The sequence below is a fragment of the Prionailurus viverrinus genome, chromosome A1 (assembly GCF_022837055.1).
Source record: "Prionailurus viverrinus isolate Anna chromosome A1, UM_Priviv_1.0, whole genome shotgun sequence".
Lineage (NCBI taxonomy): Eukaryota > Metazoa > Chordata > Mammalia > Carnivora > Felidae > Prionailurus > Prionailurus viverrinus.
The window spans coordinates 12,310,818-12,331,520 of record NC_062561.1 but is presented as its reverse complement, the minus strand read 5'-3'; the positions used below and the strand labels follow the sequence as shown (position 1 = coordinate 12,331,520).

At 41.4% G+C, this 20,703-nt stretch overlaps 1 protein-coding gene across 8 annotated transcripts in view; it reads left to right on the top strand.

Annotated features, from left to right (window-relative positions):
• STARD13 (StAR related lipid transfer domain containing 13) overlaps window positions 1–20,703 on the top strand; it is a 540,351-nt gene that overhangs the window by 429,757 nt on the left and 89,891 nt on the right. Inside the window, exon 1 of one of the 8 annotated variants that reach the window (XM_047852661.1) lies at window positions 10,209–10,421. The exons of the other annotated variants lie outside the window; for them this stretch is intronic. The gene's annotated coding sequence lies outside the window, so the exon portion shown is untranslated. Of the gene's footprint in view, window positions 1–10,208; window positions 10,422–20,703 lie in introns of those variants that run through there. 8 annotated transcript variants of the gene reach the window in all.

The following is a 20,703-nucleotide window of genomic DNA, read 5'->3' as shown; positions in this document are numbered from 1 at the left end:
GCGTGCATGAGAGCATGTGTGCGTGTGTGTGTATGTGGGTGTGTAAGGTGATAGAAAAGAAAATCTGGGATTTATTAAAAGCTAAGGTTTTTAATAAGGTCTGAAGTCACTGAAGGCTGGAACTGGCTACGGTAGTTATCAGTCCACGCTGACATTCCTGTGTTCGGATTACGGGGAGCATTACAGTAGAGTAGCTAATCTTTTGTGGCCAGTGCTGCTTGCCCGTGTTGATAAGTATGATTAACAACTTTAAAAGTCAAATACATTAGCAAATGCCTTATAGCCGCCAGGAATGCTCATGGCCACCCACACTTCACAGCAAAATGAAAAACAAGTTTGGGAGCCTAGGATTCCTGAACCTTTTAGATAAGTATGCCTCCAAGTTTGGTTTTGAAGTTGGCTTCAATCAAATCATGTGGAGTTGTTGTTAGAAAGTAGTCAGATAGGAACCAAAAAGAAAAAAAAAAGAGGAATGTGCTTTTGGTTTGGGAGGTTGTAAAAAGATGACGTTCATTATAGTTTCAGAATCTACTTTAGGCCTGCCTCTTCCCTGAAATTGCAAAATGAACTTTAAAAGAGATACTAGATTTTGGGCGGGGGGGGGGGGGGGGGGGGGAGGCGGTGTAGAAAATGCGTTGCATAATCCAATTTTTGATGGTAAGCCTAAATAGAAGTCAAAACTCTGGGCTACATACAAATTGGATGAGGCAATGATAGGTGACATAATCTTCAAAACAGTGGAAGAAATTCAGTTCAGTAAGTGCTCAGCCTGGCTTGCTGTGTGACCAGGGGCTTTGTTCCCCCAAACTGGGGCTGCATTGTAGATGTCCATTAGCATCATAATTAAAGCAAGCCTCTGTGCTAAGTGTTACACAAAGGAATTCTGGATTTCTCTGCCCAGAATTAAAGATAACACCATTGAAAATTTAAACCAGTGTAAGATTTGATGTTTACAGTTCAAGGATTAGTAGATAGTGGGGGTGAAAGGAGAATACAAGCATGGAATTAGTAGACAATCCTGAAGAATAGTAGTGCCAGATTCCAAGAGGCAAATCCATTCTTGCAGAACTGTCATGAACACAGTGCACGAAATTGGCCTCTCCCCAGCAGGTAGTTTATACTTTCTGCCTCACTGTTGACTTTCCTCTGGTCTGTGGCTGCCAAATGCCAAAACTCCACATACCTTCCCTACCACCAGAGATCCAGGGTAGGTTTTGTTCCTTGGTAACAGAAACTACAAGCCAACTAGCTCTCCAGAGCATCAGATTCGTAGGAAAGATGTTGACGTGATGGAGATTTTTTTTTCTTTCATCGCTTATATTAGTTACAACAGTTATTCTTACCCATATGATCTTTCTTCTTTTTTAATGCACAGTTTGTTTTTTGCTGATGAAAAATTTCCCCCTATTTCTCAATCTCTCTCTCTCTCTTTCTCTCCCTGTCTCTCTCTCTCTTTAGGTAATGTAAGCCAGAAGTGTGTAGCTTCTGGAATTTTACAAATACTGAAATCGAAATCCCATATGTACAGGGGAACATCCAGATAGATAAGACAGCGCTGACATTTTGAAGCTGTACATAATGTGGAATTAAGTTCTTATCATTTGAATTCCATGTACAGCTGTCATTACTCATCCGGTGCATTTTAAGGGTCCTCATGCTGCAGATCTGCTGTCAGATTTTTCTTATGTAATCTTCTTAGATAAAGAAAGTTTAAAAAAATCAGGGATCAGGGTCAATAATCCAAGCAGCTGAGCCAATTACCTTGATTTACTTCAAAATTAGAATATATCAGGGGCGCCTGGGTGGCGCAGTCGGTTAAGCGTCCGACTTCAGCCAGGTCACGATCTCATGGTCCATGAGTTCGAGCCCCGCGTCGGGCTCTGGGCTGATGGCTCAGAGCCTGGAGCCTGTTTCCAATTCTGTGTCTCCCTCTCTCTCTGCCCCTCCCCCGTTCATGCTCTGTCTCTCTCTGTCCCAAAAATAAATAAACGTTGAAAAAAAAAATTTTTTTTAAATAAAAAAAAAATTAGAATATATCAGAGGTGGGGGTAGGTTGCCTCAATCTAAAAACATAATGGCTTCACAGAACTCTCCATTTTAAACATCATGTACTAAAAGCAAAGTGAAATTTTGTTAATTTTATGACGGAAGGTACCGTTCTTTTCCAAAAAAAGAAAGGAGTGTAAATGTAGTAGACATTATGTGATAGATTGTGATCCCTATTTAGGAATGTTAAATGCTTGATTTGTGGAGAGTTTGTTTTTAGAGCACACTATAAACATGCGTTTGTTTGGTTTTCGACATTACCTGGAATGTTTGCTACTGAAATTGTGTTGGAGGCATGCATAGTATCCTGAGAACCTGAAAACTACAAGTTGCAACTTGAAAATGGGCTCCATGACACTAGGCACTGTGAGAAGTCACAAAACCCTTATTGTGCATAACTGCATGTGCCTGTACCTGTCTGTGGGACCCCTGCAGACGAGTACATGTCGCTTCTCGCCTATGCTCTCAGTGCATGTGCACCCAAGCAACCTAATATGCAAATCTGGAAATTTGACATTGCCATTGCCGTAAGGAAGACTAACTCAGCAGTAGAAGGTGGTATTTATTTTCTGCTTAAAATGGGGTAGAGAAAAGCCATACTCCAAATACCTGTGTGCATGCTAGAGAGACAGTCACCTGAAACAAGTCAAGAAATTGAATTTTTATTCAATTAATTTTTTTCATTTATGAGTTTGTGTGGTCACTCATTTATCCATCTATTCTACCATATTGCTCAGGATGTAAAACTATTAGAGAGGAACAGCAGGGACAGATCTCTCAGCCTCAGGTGGACAAGTGACTCACCCAGAAAGGCACAAGCATGTTTCTGACTCCATTTTGGAGCTCTGCAACTTTCTTGGTCTGGCCTCCCTGGTATCAGACATTAGATTAATAGTCACTTGGGTTCCATCGGATTAAGCTAGTAGCTTTATTTGTTCAGCTGAAGATCTCCAAGACATATTGTTAAGTAAACAAAATAAGTCTTTGAATAATACATATGATTGGATTCTATTCATATAAAAAGAATTTCCTAATGGGTGTATATGTACATATATGTGTAGACATATACGTGTATGTTTTACGTATATAAGATATGTGTATATATGTGTATGTGTATGTTATATACCTATGAAGACCTATGACTATATCTATAAAGTTTGGAAGATAGGCACTAAACTATTACTAGTGATAACCTCTAGAGAGAGAAGCAGAATTAGGAGTTGTAAATAAAAATAGACTTTTGTTTGAATTTTTACAGAGCATTATTTGGTGTAATTAAAATTATTGTAAAGGAAAGTATTTTGAAGGTTGTTTTATTAGTTATTAGAATGTGTTAGATATTCTTTGATTTCTTTGTGAAGATAACAATTTATTAAAAAATGAATGAACCCATCTTACAGGATGGGAACTGTATTTTCATATTTATGAATATATTCACAACATAATATAAATAATATACAGTACCCTTCTGGTGTGTTTTTTCTCTAATTCCTTTTTGCCAAGAGATTGGTGAATTTCTTAGAATCCAATAACTAAAGCAGTTATGACCAAAATAAACCTCTTTGTCCTGGGCTCTTTGGTCAAGCAAACTTTGGAATGTTTGCTAATCTTCTTCAATGTCCTATGGGTTCCACGTCTCATGCTGCCTTTATTAGTAAATAAAACGGTCACATTGGTCATGCACAACTGTTAGGTTCTTTTTGCTAAATAATAGTAGCCAAAGAGGAAATTTTGAAGCAAAAGAGGGTCAGCTACTCTCCCAACCTCATAATCAAGTCATATTGATAACCAAACATAGGACCAAATTCTGCCAGATAATACAGACACTTATGAAGCAAACAAAACCCCCACATGTAAATCAATTCACATAACCTGTATGCATGCAAGTCCCAGTGTTTCACTTTTCTTCTAGATGCTTCAACCACAGCCTTACAGAAAGAGTCGAGAGAGGCTTGAGGCAAGCACCCAGATTCCAAATACAGATTCTGTCACCTTTGTAGCCAGCGTCAGACCAGCCGAACTCTCCAGGATATCGTGGCTAAGTGAACGTACAGTGATTACATTGGTCGTGCATAATTCTTAGGTTCTTTTTGGTAAAAAATGGGAGCAAAATAAGCAGTTTTAAAGCAAAAGATGATCTACTCTCCCCAGAACCTTTTGACCAATTCATGTTGATAACACGTCTAGGACTATTTTGGGATTTAGACTGGGGCATTGTCACCGGAGACACGGGTAAAGGCCTTACTGGATTTTACACTGAAATACTTTTAGCCAGTCCATATTTCTTGAATACCTTGAGGCCACCAAGCACACTAGGCGACAGTAACAATTTTCACCAGTTGCAACCTCTTTTTGACGCTCAGAATGCCAACTGGAGATTGTTGACGGAGTGGTGGTGCCAGTGGGGCTTCTATCGGCAGGTCCCGCCGTGCAGCTCCCTCTTTAGAAACCAGCGAGACTATCTCAGACTTTGAATGCTTGGTTAGATGCTAGCAGCATGCTAGAACTGAACCCAAGTGACACACACATAACTCTGCACCATACAGACCCAAGTATTTTAGAGTAAATTACAGACAAGTACTGCAATTAGCTGTTCTTGCAGAGTTCTGTTTCTTGAATCGCGATTAATCATATTCAGCCCTGTAAGTGTAGTCGTAATCACCTATGCTTTAAAATTCTAACTATGGAATGGTAAGTATTGAATCTTTATGCCAAGCTCCATTCCCAGCAATTTACATGTATTAACCCACTTAATGTTCACAAAAAGCCCAAGAGGAATATTATTATTTTCCTTTTAACAATGAGGGATCTCAAGCAACTTGCCCAAACTCACTCAGCTTGTACCTGGCAGAGTCCAGATTTGAACCCAGGCATTTGGAACATAAAAGGCAGTTTTTTCACTGCCTTAAAGAAGTAGCGTATTCTTACCCAGAAGCCATACTGTTCTCACCAGTCGCAAAATACTACTCTTAATTTGCTCTTGCGCAGATTCTGTGCACAAGGCATGTTGTCTACCCGTTGTTACATCTGAACATCTCTTGCCTTGATGTGCAGTGTTCCTCGCTGAAGTCCCTGGTTCCTCAGTATGTGTTCCTCTCTCTAGAGCTGACGAGAAACATTGAATCGTCAGGCCTGGCTCTCTGCAAAAAAGAAAAAATCCCCAGGGAGCCCCTTGGACACTTCCTGTGGGTGCCCTTTCAAACCACAGCTGGCTGTTGTAGACCCCAGGGCTTGCTGCTGAATTTTTGCACTCCTTCTGAGAGGCTGGACTCCATCTTTTTTTTTTTAAGGTGTTTTATCTCTGCAGAGAATGAGCTTCCATATATAAACTTCCAGGGATATAAGCCTGGTTTCTGCTGTCCCAGAGCTAATTAGAAGAAAGGGAACTGGGGGGCCTGAACCATACAGTCTGTGGAATATCACTTAATCTGTTACTTCACCTTTGCCCTACTCTGTAAGGGGTCCCTGAGGTTAGGGCTATACTGTTATTTCCATAAACCATATATGTTGCACCTTTTCCATGTGTTGCGGAGAGGATGGAACCAAGGACTGTCAGATCTAGCTGCCCCTTAGACTGAGCTAGTTCCACTGTATAGAGGTCCAGCTTTTACTTGAATCTTTTATTTGAATCTTGAATCTTCTTGAATCTTCTCTTCATTAGCCCTCCCTATAAGCACTTAGGTTTGCTCTCCTCTCTGCAAAGTCATTACCATTTCTTCACCTGGTTCCGGTTTCTTTCTTTCTTTTTTTATCATCTTATTTTTTTTTTCATCATCACAAGTACACTCTTTAATCCCCATTCCCTGTTTCTCCCATCTCCCCAATCTCCCCTCTGGTAACCATCTGTTTATTCTCTATAGTTAAGAGTCTGTTTCTTGGTTTGTCTCTCTTTTTTTTTTTTTTCCTTTGCTTACTTGTTTTGTTTCTTAAATTCCACATATGAGTGAGATGATATGTATTTGTCTTTCTCTGATGTATTTGATTTAAAATTATACTCTCTAGCTCCATCCATGTTGTTGTAAATGACAAAATGTCATTCTTTTTATGGCTGAATAATATTCCATTATATATAGCATATATACACACACCACATCTTTATCCATTCATCTATCGATGGACACTTGAACTATTTCCATTGTTTGGCTATTGTAAATAATGCTGCAATAAACATATGGGTGCATATATCCCTTTGAATTAGTGTTTTTGTATCTTGAGGTTAAATACGCAGTAGTGTGATTTCTGGATTGTAGGGTAGTTCTACTTCTAATTTTTTGAAGAAACTCCATACTGTTTTCCACAATGGCTACACCAGTTTGCCTTCCCACTGTTAGTGCAAAAGGATTCCTAAAAAGGAATTCACATCCTCACCAATGCCTGTGGTTTCTTGGGTTTTTTTTTTTTTAATTTTAGCCCTTCTGATGGGTGTGAGGTGGTATCTCATTGTAGTTCTGGTTTGCATTTCAACATATGAGTCCCAATTATTACTGCTGTGCTTGGTTTGTGAGTTTGCAATGCACTTACACCTGGGCATAGATGTGGCTTTGATGCCTAACTGACTTCTTGTGCTCAGAGTTTCATAAAAATGGGAAGCTTCGGATGTCAGACCATTTGCTTTGCTATCTGGTATAATCCTGAAAAGTATTTTTGTCTCCAACATGAATGGTGTTCCTTTTTCAAGTATTGATTTGCCCAGGCACATTGGGTATTGGGCTTCTGACCATGAAAATGGGCAGGGCTGAATTAGGCAGGTTTTTGGCACCTTGCAGTTGGTGGTCATGGGCATAGCTGCCACATATATTTGAGTAGGTTGTACACTGCACAAATCTAGGTTGTCCTGATTCTGGGGAATGCAGGTGCCAATGTGGGAGTAGAATCCACATTCTGAGGCCCCCTCCTAGTGCATATTCCACTCCCCAATATTTTTCTTCCTCTGCCATGGTTACACACTGCCATTCTGGTGCCTATTGTCAGTACTCTACAATGGCTTTTCTCGTAGCTGCATATATATTTTAAATGGCTGTACAGTATTTCATTATATGAATATAGCATAAATTATAAGTTCCTTATTGGTGGGCATTGTGCAGTTTTCAGTCCTTTGCAATTACAGCTAATGCTGAAATAAAAACTTATACGTGTTCATATATATGTCTGCAAATATCTCCTGGAAAAAATCTTCCAAGTGGCATTTTCTTTAACTCATCTCCCTCGACTCTCATATCTATGCAGTTGCTGCCAGCACCCTTCCTTGCCTTACCCTCATCCTCCAAGTTCGAGCTTCATGACCTCTTGCTTACATTATTGCAGTAGTGGGTCAGTCTACCTGCTGTCTCCTTTATAATCCACCCTAAACACGGTTACTAGACCTCGCTGCTCAGATTATGTTACACCTGTGTTCCCAAACCTCCCAGGGCTCATGATTGCTGATTGAACTCAGTATTAAATGACCCCCACCCCTCCCAGCATTCAAGGCCACACCACAGTGGGGCTCCAGCCCGTCTTTGGAGTCTCATCCCCTGTGATTCGCCAGGTCCCTATGCTTCAGCAGAACCGGATACCTCGCTATTTCCTGAGCTTGCCTTGCCCTAGAGCTCGTTTTTACTCTAAGAGTGTCCTTCTCTTCCAAGTGTCCCCCGCCCCCGTTTTTGCCTGTGCAAAACCTTTGCAAACTTTAATGCTACCACCCTAATCATGTTTTCTGGATTCTCCCACTCCCACCCCCCAACCTAGATGTGATCCTCCCCCCTCCTCAAAGCACAGCTGCACTCTGTCCCCTGCTGGTCTCAGATCCTGTTTTTGATTGTAGTAGTCATTTGTGCTGCTAGAAACCAGTGGTAGCTGGAGAGCTGGAAGCCTGTATCCTGTGGTGTGTTTAGTGGAAGGCCTTCTATAAGTATGGCATTAAAAGTATATTTATTAGATTAGATCTTCACAATTGGTAAATTCACTTACCCCAAATGGGCCTAGCCCTTCAGCTATAATTCAGAGATTATACACCTGAAGCCATTAATATGAAAGTAGATTACTTTTCCGGTGTACTTAGTCAAAATACAGAAGAAACGCATTGGCGGTGAGGTGGCAGGCAGGGTGGGAACAGGAGCCCATCTCTTCTGCCTTCCCTTTCCCTGGGGTCCACTGCCACCCTTATAAAGAGCACATGGAGTAGGATCCTGCTAGACTTGGAAGGCTGACTTCTTGCCAGCCACAGCAAGCAAGGACTCACATCCCCATTTAGGAGGAATTTACCCTAACAATCCAAGCCCTTGCATTAAGGGGATGTTTACAAACATCCTGGTTTTTGACTCATACTCATTGTCAGCAGGATGACATTCTCAGGAGAGGAAGTAGGAGGCAGGGGAGTCACTGGGGGGGGGGGGGTGGGGGTGGAGGGAGTGTAGAAAGCTGGATCAGATCAGGGATCCCTGAACAAAACCTCCTCTCCTTTCAGTGACCCAGAAAGTCTCTTTGCCTACTGATCCCAATCTTGCATTTGAAGACACTGGAAGGACACATAGGAAGTCTCCACCTTCAAGTACTGATTATCCACTTTCAAGCTCAGGCTTCTCATAATAATGTCTACTCCCTCCCTTAGAGGGAGCACCTCTCACCTAGTTCAAGTTCTCATTCACTTATTCAACAAATGCCAATTGTGTATGTCCCTGCCCTTAAGGGGCTTATGGACTAAAAGCAGATGACAGTTCCATATTCTTTTGTGAGGATATGGAAAGAGAGCCAAGGTTTCAGACTTTTACTACTCAACACCCCTCTGACCTGTGCTTCCTGCATATTCTCTCTTATCGAAGAGTTCAGATATTCAAAGTCTGAGTTGCTATTGTCCTCAGCATGCACTTTATACCCTGCGCATTATTCCCGGAATCCTTTTATCTCTAGTGCTCTTTATCACAGGCTAGTATTTATTTTGGTACCATCCTTTGCCAGATTAAATATTTATACTCATTTAATATTCTCTCTGTTGTTGAAAAGAACAATACAAACGTTGAATAATAACAACAAAGTACTTTATTGTCTTAATTTAATCTTGCAATCACCTGTGAGGTCCCCAGGGCTTACTCTATGCCTTTCCTGTTCAAGGACGCTGTCCGAGGACCTGAACCCAGGCCTTCTGATTCTGGATTCCAGCACAGCCTTCAAATCCTTATTTTTGTAACATGCAACCTATTTGCTCTAAAAATGTTCAGCTCCTCTACCTGGTAAAGTTTGATGACTATTGCCTGCAGAATATGTCACTCGGAAAATGTACCCTCTGTCCTACTGATTTACAGAGCAGACTAGTTTACACATTCAGCTCTTCTATTTTACGTGGTAGAACTCTCAACTAGACCCAAAAATGCATCTCATATATTCTCTTGATTCATGTAGTTCGTCGGTGGTATAAATATTAGCAAATCCTGTTGCTTAAGATGTAATGTCACCTGGGGGTGCCTGGGTGGTTCAGTCAGTTAAGCTTCTGCCTTCAGCTCAGATTATGGATCTCACAGCTTGTGATGGTTTGTGAGTTCGAGCCCTGCGTCAGGCTCTGTGGTGACAGCTCAGAGCCTGGAGCCTGCTTCGGATTTTGTGTCTCCCTCTCTCTCTGCCCCTCCCTCATTGGCTCGCTCTCTCTCTCAAAAATAAATAAGCATTAAAAAAAAATTTTTTTTAAAGATGTCATCTGAATATGCATGATGACCTGTGTTTTAGGATAGAAATTATTTGTAATGTACTATTTTGGCATTTTCTCCTTAGAATCAGTTTTCACAGTTTTAAGATGTTAAATATTATTCCATCATGGATGGGTGTCAGGGGACGAGGTATAGTGAGTGTGTGGGGGGCGGGTTCATTCATGGGCATCTTCTTTTGAGTCTCTTTAAGCAAGGAAAAAGATAAACGTGCTTTAACAACGCTTCCTCTTGGCCTAGGAAGTTTTTAAAATGGGATTTGTTACATAATATACATGCTTGGCGTTGGTGTGGGGGGGGCAGCTAGGAGAGGATGGTCCCCTTGGTTTGTGACAGACTGGCAGCTTTTCCCCTCTAGTATGTGCCATAGCTGCAGAGCCAGATTTAAAAGAGAGGATTTATAGGAAATCCAGCTGTGAGTTTTCGTTTTTTCTCTTAGAGCTGGAGGCGGGGCCAAAACCAACCTCAAACCAGGCACACCATTGATCAGGCTAGAATGATGTGGAACAGGCTCACAGACAACAGCTAAGCACAGAGGAAATATTAGCTGGCAGAGATAACGAAGAGGAAACACTCAGTGACAGAGGCACCATCTGTCAGTTTCGGAGGAGCAGTTTTCAAGAAAACAGAAAATGAAATGAAGAAGACAGTGGTTTTGTTTCAAAGGTACAGCACAGCCTAAGGACATTTTTAAACAAAGTAAGTTTGTATTCCATAGGAAAGGAGGCGGGGGTGGGTAAGACAACAGTTACTGCCTATTTGCACTGTGACTTTTGTGACGGATATGTAAAGTTTTCTTTGTGGTGTATTTGATATTTAGAAGGACATTCTTTTAACAAGAACTGGATTTGAAATTTAAAGCAGTGCCTCTCATTTTGATTATTCACTTGAAAAACATTTGAAAGTTACTATAAGGTTTGGTTTACTTCTATTTAACCTCAGAGATTTGTTTTTATCTCGGTTATACCATAGATACTGACACAGGACTTTCTTTTTCTTAATTTTTTGAAGTATGAGCAAAATTATTTGTATCTTTCCCCAAAGGCAAGTTAGTGAGAAAAGTGCCCATGTCTCAGATTTAAGAGGCTAGCAGAAAATGTTATCTCTTGGATGTTTAATTCCTTGGGGTCGGCTAAGTAAATAGCCATGAGTGTGACCTAGACTTCTGTGCGCCTTCCACATCACCTTATTGTGTTCACATCGTTTTTAAAGGAAGCTGCTTCTGGATCTTTTAGTTTGTCTTTCTCAAAAAGCCTTCTACCCTTTTCCAGAACATACGCTGCCATACCAAACAACCCTGTTACTTAGGCTTAATACATTTTTAAACATACCAGCTTTAAAACGGGGTTGGACTTGTGTTGTCTGTTGTTATGTGTTACATCCAAGTGGTTTGCATTTGATGTCATATGTCGCATGTTTTAGTAGCCTAGGATTTGTCTATGTCCAAAGGGATCTTAAATAGGGATTTGGAATGATAAGCTTATAGGAACGATAGCAAAAAGTTTTTGGAGCCCCTCTGTTGGAAAAAGGCAGTTCTCCTTCGTTCTACACAGGCAGGAGGGGACTTTTGTGCGTCAGCGTTAGCAGGCTGTCTAGTCCAAACCAGAAGGAGAAGCACTGGCTGTAAACTCACAAAAGCAGAAACCACTCAGTGTGATGGCCCAATATGGATGTCAGAACTTTGTAGCATGTGTGGGAAAATGGCTGCAGTCCAATGTCTGGAATCATTTATCTTCTGGTAGAGCCTAGAAGACAACTGTTGTATGCATGTTACAGAAATCCCCGCTGATTGATTTCATTTACATAGAGCAAGCGCAGTGACTGATGGTGGGGACAACTGCGACTGGGGGAGAAGTATTGATCTATTTCTGCTTTTGCTGAAATTCTCGTCTCATTAGTGTTCTTGGCACCTTTGAATGAGACTGTGCCGCCGCTGACAACCATATGGTTTCTAGGGGGCCCTTTCCACACGCTTCGTAATAGGTGCCACATTTATGCCTTTTCTTATTGAGGAAGTCATAAACAGAAGGTTGAGTGTTTTGTCTCACTGTCTTTTCCGAGCTTAACCTGTTTCCCGTAGTCTAGGTTTGAAGAATGGGAGGAAAAAAGTATTCAGGAGCAGGGTTCTTGACACGGACTCAGCGCGGCATGCGTGGTCCTTCAGAGACGTGCACGGGATACTCTGCGAAATTCTGGCACACGCTCCTCTTGATGTCGAAACTCGTGTCTGCATGTGAGGCTGTCACATTTGCCAGTATACGCTGTGTGAGCTAAACTCACATGTGCTAACATATGCTGACATCCGACAGGGTCGCATCCAGACCTGTTTGCCGAATGTGTGAAAGACATTTGCCCATTTCTGACAGTGCCCGTGTGAGATCTCGTGAAGACGTTTTTAACTCATGGCAGGGACCAAGATAACAGTCAAAAGCCTTGGGTTTCAGCCACCCTCCCCCTCTTACGCTACCTAACGTGGCGACCTTGAGGACGATCACTACCTTTTAATAAATCTGTTTTGCTGCTTAAAATGCCTCCTCGAGACAAATGCCAGTAAGATATTTACAATGTGTCTTGTATTTGTGTCATTTATGAAGTTGCCTTCATTTTCTTAGACAGAACTACACTACACTGAAAAAGCTGAAAAACTCTGGGTCACTAAGAACAAAATTCTGTAGTCTCGTATAATAGTACTTTTGTTTGCAGAAGCCTGCTCTTGAAGGTACTTGCACTGGCCTTTTGTCTCTATGTGAAATTATTCTTTGATGTTCTCACCACAATTCCGGCATTGTGGAATACCAGTAATTTCCTCCAACAGGTTGAAGTTTTAGCAGTTGGGTTCAAATTGGAGCAATACTACTTTGATTTAGTATAGTTAAATATATATACAATTTTTTCAACTCCCAATATAAGGAAAATGGATGATAGTGCAAATTCGGGTACCTAATATTTTCTTACATTTGATATATCCATATATGTCATATTTAAATAAATACATACATGCATAGGTATGCTTAGCTTCATATGACATATATATACATACATATATATGTACATACATATATACATACATATATATATATATATACACATATATATGTATGTATATATATGAGAGAGAATCTCCCTCACATATTCCAATAAAAGCAACAGTGTATAAAATATTGAAAGTAAAAGATAGGAGCCACTAGTGTATTTTCATTTTACGTGATAAACATGATAGCCATTTAGTAGAGTGCAAAGGATGTGGGAAGTCAGAAGTCAGACCTGTCAATATCAGCTGCCATGACCACCATGCTCCAACCAAAACCATCCCATGGGCACCGTCTACTGAATTGTGAAGCACGGCTGCCCTGTGAGCCATCCCACTCAGCTGTGTGACCGACCTTGGGCCAGTCACTTAATCCTGCTGACTCCTAGTTCCTCTGAGGTAACATGGGTGAGAATGTATACCTTATCCCATTAAGTTGTTGTTAAGGGCAAATGACAACAATAATATATATGATAACGCTTTGAAAACTTTAAAGTCACTAATTGCTTCCTGGAATATTCCTATTTTCCCTTTCTTTAAAATCCTGCCTGTCATTCAAAGGCTTCTCTTGACCCTTTTCTGATCTCCTCAAGGGTGTGTTTTTTCCCTCTATGTTTGAAGCCCTAGAGCTTGTTATGGAAATAACTAACAAGCTTGCCAGTCATGTCCCACCCCTACCCTCAGGTTGACCCTACTATTCCGTGTGCTTTCGCATCTCCACAGTCTGCTCATTTCTGTCCCTGGGCTCTTCTAAATGTTTTCTCCATATTTTTTATCAGTCTCTTCACCCTCCAAAGCTACCTAGTATATGTAGTATATAGACCCATTTAGAATGGGAACCTGAGACTCCAATGACAGAAGGCACTATATGTAAATAAATGGTTAACCTACATAGTCATATGTGAGTCCTACTAATTACACTTAGCTAACTAAAAATTAAAACTATCAATCAACACTGTCGGTTCAGAAAGATCCTTGATATATCTATGGCTAGATATGTTTTAAAAAGAAAATCTAAGCATCTTTCTGAAAAGCAGTTTGGCAGTATTTGTCAAGACCTTCTGATCCAGTAATCCCCCTTCTAGGAAATTATCCTAAAGTAGTGGTAAACAAAACAAAATAATGTAGACAAAGCTTTCTGAACAAGAGGTTTAACATGATATTATTCATAAATATTATGAAAAATGGCAAATTAACCAGCATTATTTTAATAATCTGAATAAAATTCTTAACAATCCAAAGGTTTCCTGATCAATTATACACTAATTACAGTGACCTAAGGGCTGCCTTTTTTAGATACTTTATGTAGAACCAAGGGCATATTTAGAGCAATCAAGTTTAGCAACTTCATACCAGCCTTCTAAATTTCTGCTCTCCCTTTTTTATTTTTTTATTTTTAGTTTTTTTAAAGAGAGAGCTCGAGACAGGGAGGGGACAGAGGGAGAAAGAGAGAATCTTAAGCGAGCTCCACACTGAGTGTAGGCTCAGTGGATGCGGGTCTCGATCCCATGACTCTGGGATCATACCTGAGCCGAAATCAAGAGTCAGACGCTCAACTGACTGAGCCACCCAGGCGCCCCTGCTCTCCCTCTTTGAAATTTAGAAAACGTTAAACATAGGGTAACCTTCGAGGCCAAAATTTGAAAATTCTGAGGGAACAAAAATTTAGCATCAGGAGGGACCCAAGAGGACTGTTTTACCCGTTTGCATTAAAAAATAGACTATCGCAGAGAAATGGAAATCTAACTGGTTTAGCTTTTCTCTTTAATTGAGGTTAAAAACAGTTAAAAAGGGGAAACTTGAGTCTACTTGTTAAATGACTCTGAAGAAAACTATGTAAATTGTGGAAGCTTTTTATAATCCCTTATTTAATCTCTTTTTGCATGGAATCACTGGAGGAGGTAAAGCCATTTTATCATAATAGTTTCTGCAAGTTATGTCAGGATAAACCACAGGAATACTGGAACCGATCTATCATATCAGGGTTGTGTGGTTATTGAACACTGAACTGAGTTAGAAGCTCCACTCTGTTTTACAGCTTCAGTGATAAATGGAGCCTCAGCCCCCGAGACATACTATCCATCACCTGCTTCTTTGTTCAAGAGGGGAGGTTTTCTTTCTTCGGTCCTTGGAATAATATTCCGAATGCATCCCCACTAAAGGTGCCACTCCCTGAAGCTCTCAGTAAAGAGCCTGGGGCAAAAGACTGCTGGTGAGCGAGAACGCTTCCTCAGAACCCCTGCCCACCCTGTCTTGAAAGGGTAGAGGAACAGGTGCCTTCTTTAAAGACCTTTCTAAATGGTCCTGTTTGGGATGCTGCCGAGTAAGTGCTATAAGTCCCTTGCCTCAAAAAAGGTCACTGTTTTTATGGTGAAGGGATGCCAAGTTCAAAAATGAATACAAACCCAGTAATGAATAGACAATTCAACATGTCCCCACATGGGCTGCAGCCAAGCCAGCATGCAGTGTCAGTGCATCAGGCTGTGGGTAGAGGGAGCAGGAGAAAGTGGAGTCCTGAGGGGTTTATCCCACAGAAAACCTAAGGCTTCATAATCAGGAAAGCTCCCTGGAAGTGGCCTTGTTCTCACGAGGCTGTGGAAGCCTGAGGCGACATGTCTCCACGGGGCTGGTGCCGTAGCTTACTACACCTTGCCAGTGGCTTCCACCCACAGAAATAGACAGCACAGGGGTAAGGTTGGCCGGTTATGTAGCTTAAGCTGAGCCCAGCTGATGATCTGAGCTAGAAGTAGACGAGAAAGCAAGCTGCTAGCTGAAGGAGGACTCAGAATCCACCAGCCCAGGTAGCCCTGCAGGATACCAAGCAAGAGGGTAAGGGCCATCAGCATACCAGAGGGGAGGAGGCTCGAGAGGAGCACGCCTTACCCTTCAGCCTCTGCAGAGGGCCCTTGCAGGAGACCTATGTATTCTGCAGTCAGCAAAGGGTGGGAGGACCCTATCTGAATAAATTCGCTCTCTACTGTCTCAGCAAGGATTGTGCTATAAAAGCTTCTTGGAATTATTGGTTCTCTACTTTCCACAAGAAAACAATGATTTTGTACAATCTCCTAAGAACTGCTGTTCTTTCCATACGTGCTTATTATCCTGCATACTGGACCACGTGTACTGGGCCTGGCCAGTGACTAGTTGTGTACGTTACGGGGACAGGCCTGCGGAGGAGAAACCAGCAAGCAGACGAGATACAGTTTCTTAACCCTTATGTAACACGGAGGCATCCTGACTGGTGTTCTTGAGGCCTTGCGAGTACTTGAATAAAACCACAAAATGGTTAAACAACAATAGCAACTGCTCAGTTTAAATAAAGCAGTTTATTTTTAGCTGAGGATCAAACTCCAAATTAAGTGACTTCTCTGTGCCAGGCATTATAGCGGAGAAATAAGATATCTGTATCTTTAGAGTTTATTACTGAAGGCTCCAATTTCATGTTTGTTTAAGCTACAATTTTATTTTTCTTTTCGGTCTCACTGACGTTCATTTATTTGGTATTGGTGTATTCCTTCTACAAAGGATCTAAATGCTTATCTTAGGACAATTCCCTCGTCACAAAATCCACAGCTATACTGATATCATATATTTCATTTCAAGAAACTTTTATCAGTCATTTACTGTGTCCAAGGAACCGCAAAAAGGAGCAGGGATTCCCCATTCAGAGGATGTTATGTTATTCAGGGATGTTATGGTCCCATCTCGGGGGCAGGTACAGACACAGTTCAAGGGAGAGTAACTTCTATACTGGTTAGAGGCATGAGGCGATGCACTGGGAACACATGCTTAAAATGTAATTCAGAGAATGAGGCAGCTTCGTGGATGATATGACATTTGAACAGAGCCTGGAAATATCCATAGATTTCAGTAGAGGGCAAAGTAGAGAATGGATATTCCAAGACAAAAGGATATGTGTCTAAAAACAATTTATTTAAAAGCGTGTGTTTAAAGCGTGCAGTGTGTTCAAGAATAAGTGAATGGTTCCCCAGTGTGACTAGACCTTAGGATGTATGGAGAAATGGCTGCATTGGGAAATGGGAGTGTAAAGGGAGATTGGGGGCGCATCTCTGAAGGCTTTCAGATGTCATTTCATAAATCGCACATAGCTACTGACAATTTGGGAGGAGAGTAGTGATTGAGGCTGAATATTTTGGTAGAAGGGTGGATTGGGGAGGAAGCAATGATACCATTTATAGGTCCCCACTGCAATAATCCATCCATCCACCTGTCCATCTATTCATTCAACAAATATTGATTGGACACCGACTGAGCACCAGGCCCAATTTTAGGTAGTAGAGAAACGTCAGTAAGCAAAACAGGAAAACAAAGTTTCCTGCCCTCAGGGAGCTTGTGGCGTTCTAGTGGGGAAGACAGACAATGAGCAACATAAATAAATAAACGGTGTTTATTTTAGTGACAATGAATGAAGACAATGAATGAAACTGGGAAGGGTGGTGTGAGTGAGGGGTTTAACTTTGTGAAAAGGGACCCAGGGAAGGCTTCCTGGAGAAGGGACTTGAGTGAGGACTTGAAGTGAATGAGGGGCCTGGATGTCTGAGGCAAGAGCGTATCCAACAGGGGAAGCAGAAGACGCAGAGGCTCTGCTGTAGGGTGAGCCTGGGGTGCTCACGAGTTAGCTGTCTCGTTTCGGCAGGGTTGTGCAGAACGAGGAGAGACAGCAGCTGCTTCGGTGAAAGCATCCGTCTCTGACTGGTGGGTTTGGTGAATAAGGAGTGAGTCAGAGATGACTTGGGGTGTTTTACATTGAGTGACCTAGATGGATATATATTGTGTTAAAACAGCTTTTGTAGGGGGGGTCTTGATCTCATCAAAGAAAGAGGTGAAGTCAGCTAAGAGTGAGCAGGTAGCCTAGGATTAGGGCTGGGAATTGAAACCAGGGACAGCCTTACTGGGCATGAGTAGAAGGACTGATGAGCGGTGTTTGTAGCTTAACAGTGGCCTTGTGTATTCAACAAACGTATTAGCACTTGCTGTGTAAGGAACACCGTGCTGAACGCTGACCATGCAGAACTGGAGTATGCTCACCAACGGAGAAGAAAGAGAAGGTTAGTAAGTAGTTAAAATCTGTCCCTTTATCAGACTGGAGAATGAGATAGCATAAATATGTAACTTCTCCAGAACAAGCCCAGTTGTGACACAGACACATTTTAGTGGGCTGATTCTTAAGAGGTCCATTTAAAAAACAAAAATAAAAACACAAACCTTTCTCTCTCCTTTTCTATAGAGTTGAGTGCATTAGGACCTAATAGCTGTGTTCTTCAATCATTTGCCCTGCCTAAATCTATCTGTAGGACTGAGTTTCCGAGCAGTGTGCTCCTAGGTGCCTCTCTGGAATGTGGGTGTACTCTCAAAGGGTTTCTAGGTCTGCTAAAGATACTCAGCTCCTCAGCCATTGGGCTGGCTGAGCAGGGCCTGGGACAGCCAGAGGCCTTGTCTGATGACCTTGGGTTTCCAGCAGCATGGTTGTTTACCCTAGTACAAATGTGATACAGGCCACGCTGTGAAAATGGTTGCCAAGCATCTGTCAGACATGGTCCTATGGTACTCCCACTCTGTACTCATGGTCCCCAGCACAGCAGCCCCATGTGTCTGCGAATGTATGGTCCTATCGGTAACATGATCTTGAGCAATACTTCCAATGGATTTATTTGCATTTTGTAAGTTATATACATGGTCCACTATCATTTACTGTCTCAAGTCCTAAAGACCAAAGCTGATCAACAATTACTTATATACCTCTTTTAGATCATCTTCAGGACCATTTTGAATTATTCTAGCTGACTTCTTGTCTGGTCTAACTATATTTTCATTGTTCTTACCTTGCAGATGTGAATGTTACAGGGCTAGGGAGTGGGCATGTTCAGCTCTGTCACTGCTTGGTGACCATTCCTGCTAGTAATTAATATCATCTCTTCGTGGTATCTCTGTAGGAATCTTTTTACGTTACTTGTGCATTTTGTGAGGGTTAGTTTCTTTAAAAGTAAGCAGTGTATCCCACATATCCTCTTAATTAGGTACATATAGACTTCAGTACATCGTGGTACTGGGCAGTACAGAAAATGAACGTGCACATGGGATAGCCAATGCCAGCCCTCTGCACTACATAGCTAACTCCTGCTCCCCACCCCCCACCCCCAGAAACCACCATGCAGGTGCACAGCTTAAGTGAGGGCACCTTGTATTAAATCCTGACGTGGACGTGGAACACTGGCATAACAATTTATTCCTCAAAATATCTAAAATGCTGAAATAAAATATTTAAAATTAATACAGATAGGAATTTCTAATCTATTCACCTGCATGCTATTTTGGAGACCAATGCCCTTATGTCCTGTAAATATCCATTGTCTCCCTGTTTATCTTAATGATAAAAGCTGTTAGTTGTCATGTCCTTCTCATCTGCCAACCACGGTACAGATATCATCCCATTTCAACCTCACCGCCGCCCTTTGAGGCAGGATTATTCTTCCTATTTTACAGATGAGAAAACTGAGACTCAGAAAAGTTTGTTAACTTGTCCAAGGTGGCATTGCTTCTAAGAAATGGATTTGAAACACAAACTCTTTCTTTTTTTTTTTTTATTTTTATTTTTTTTATTTAAAAAAAATTTTTTTTTTCAACGTTTATTTATTTTTGGGACAGAGAGAGACAGAGCATGAACGGGGGAGGGGCAGAGACAGAAGGAGACACAGAATCGGAAACAGGCTCCAGGCTCTGAGCCATCAGCCCAGAGCCTGACGCGGGGCTCGAACTCACGGACCGCGAGATCGTGACCTGGCTGAAGTCGGACGCTTAACCGACTGCGCCACCCAGGCACCCCTACACAAACTCTTTCAATCTTAGTTACTGCCTTCCTTCTGTTAGGGTCTGGGGTGATTTCCATTCTTGTGTTTATAGAATTTAACCCCCCAAAATACTGAATTTTGAGTTCTCGGGACACTCTTTACAATAATACTGTTGTGGGTGCTGCAAGTCTGCATCCCACCTTAAATTGCAGCCCCATGATGCCTGGTTTGTATCCATGGCACAAATCTGGTTGCTATGGTATCCCTCTTATTAGGAAAATATTTGTCAGCTCCAGGTGGCTGGAACACCAGACAGGCTTACTGATACTTCAGTGAATACAAATAACGATTTAGCGGGTTATGGCGTAGTATGCTGAGAGCACAACACGGTCTCCAGGGATTTTGATGAGGTAGACCAGGGATTTACACAGTGTATTTCTACTGCCACAAACTTCAACTTTAGTCAGCTGGGTTACAGAGAGTAGCTAAATCTGCAGAGATGAACTAGGAGGTTACTGAAATAGCAGTTCTTGCTTTGAGGGAGCATAGACAGCATTAGAATAAATGAATGTGTTGACCCAGTAAAACTAAGTTGCCATATCCAAAGCGGTGGCAGGACTGGGCGTTTTACTTGTTGGCCATCGATTTAAAGCATCTCCTTATTCAGAATGTGTTCTCCTTCAACATGATTACACCCAGATAATCTCTTCCAGTAAGAAGGGAAGAACAAAGGAAAATAAATAAAACAGTTTACTAGAATCTCATAAAAGTTGTTGCACAAGAAGTGAAGAAGCATGGGAAAATGTGAGTTCTTTTATAAAAACAAATTTTTCCTTGAAGTCACTACAAGATTGAAGTTCACATAATATATTGGTATGTGTATATGTTTATACAAGAGGGGGCTGTATCCCCAGGAAACATGCGAATCAAAGTCTCTATAGAAGCTATGGTCATTTTTTAAGATGAGTAACAGCATACATAATTTCCTTTTTAAAAAGCAGTTTATCATTCATCATTCAAAAAAAAAAATCCATTTTCACTTTCTCCAAAGAAGCCCAGATCTGGGAATTGAGAACCTTTTTTTTTTTTTTCTATCTTAATTCTTCACTATTTCGAATTTGTCCTATATTCTGCCCCAAACTAA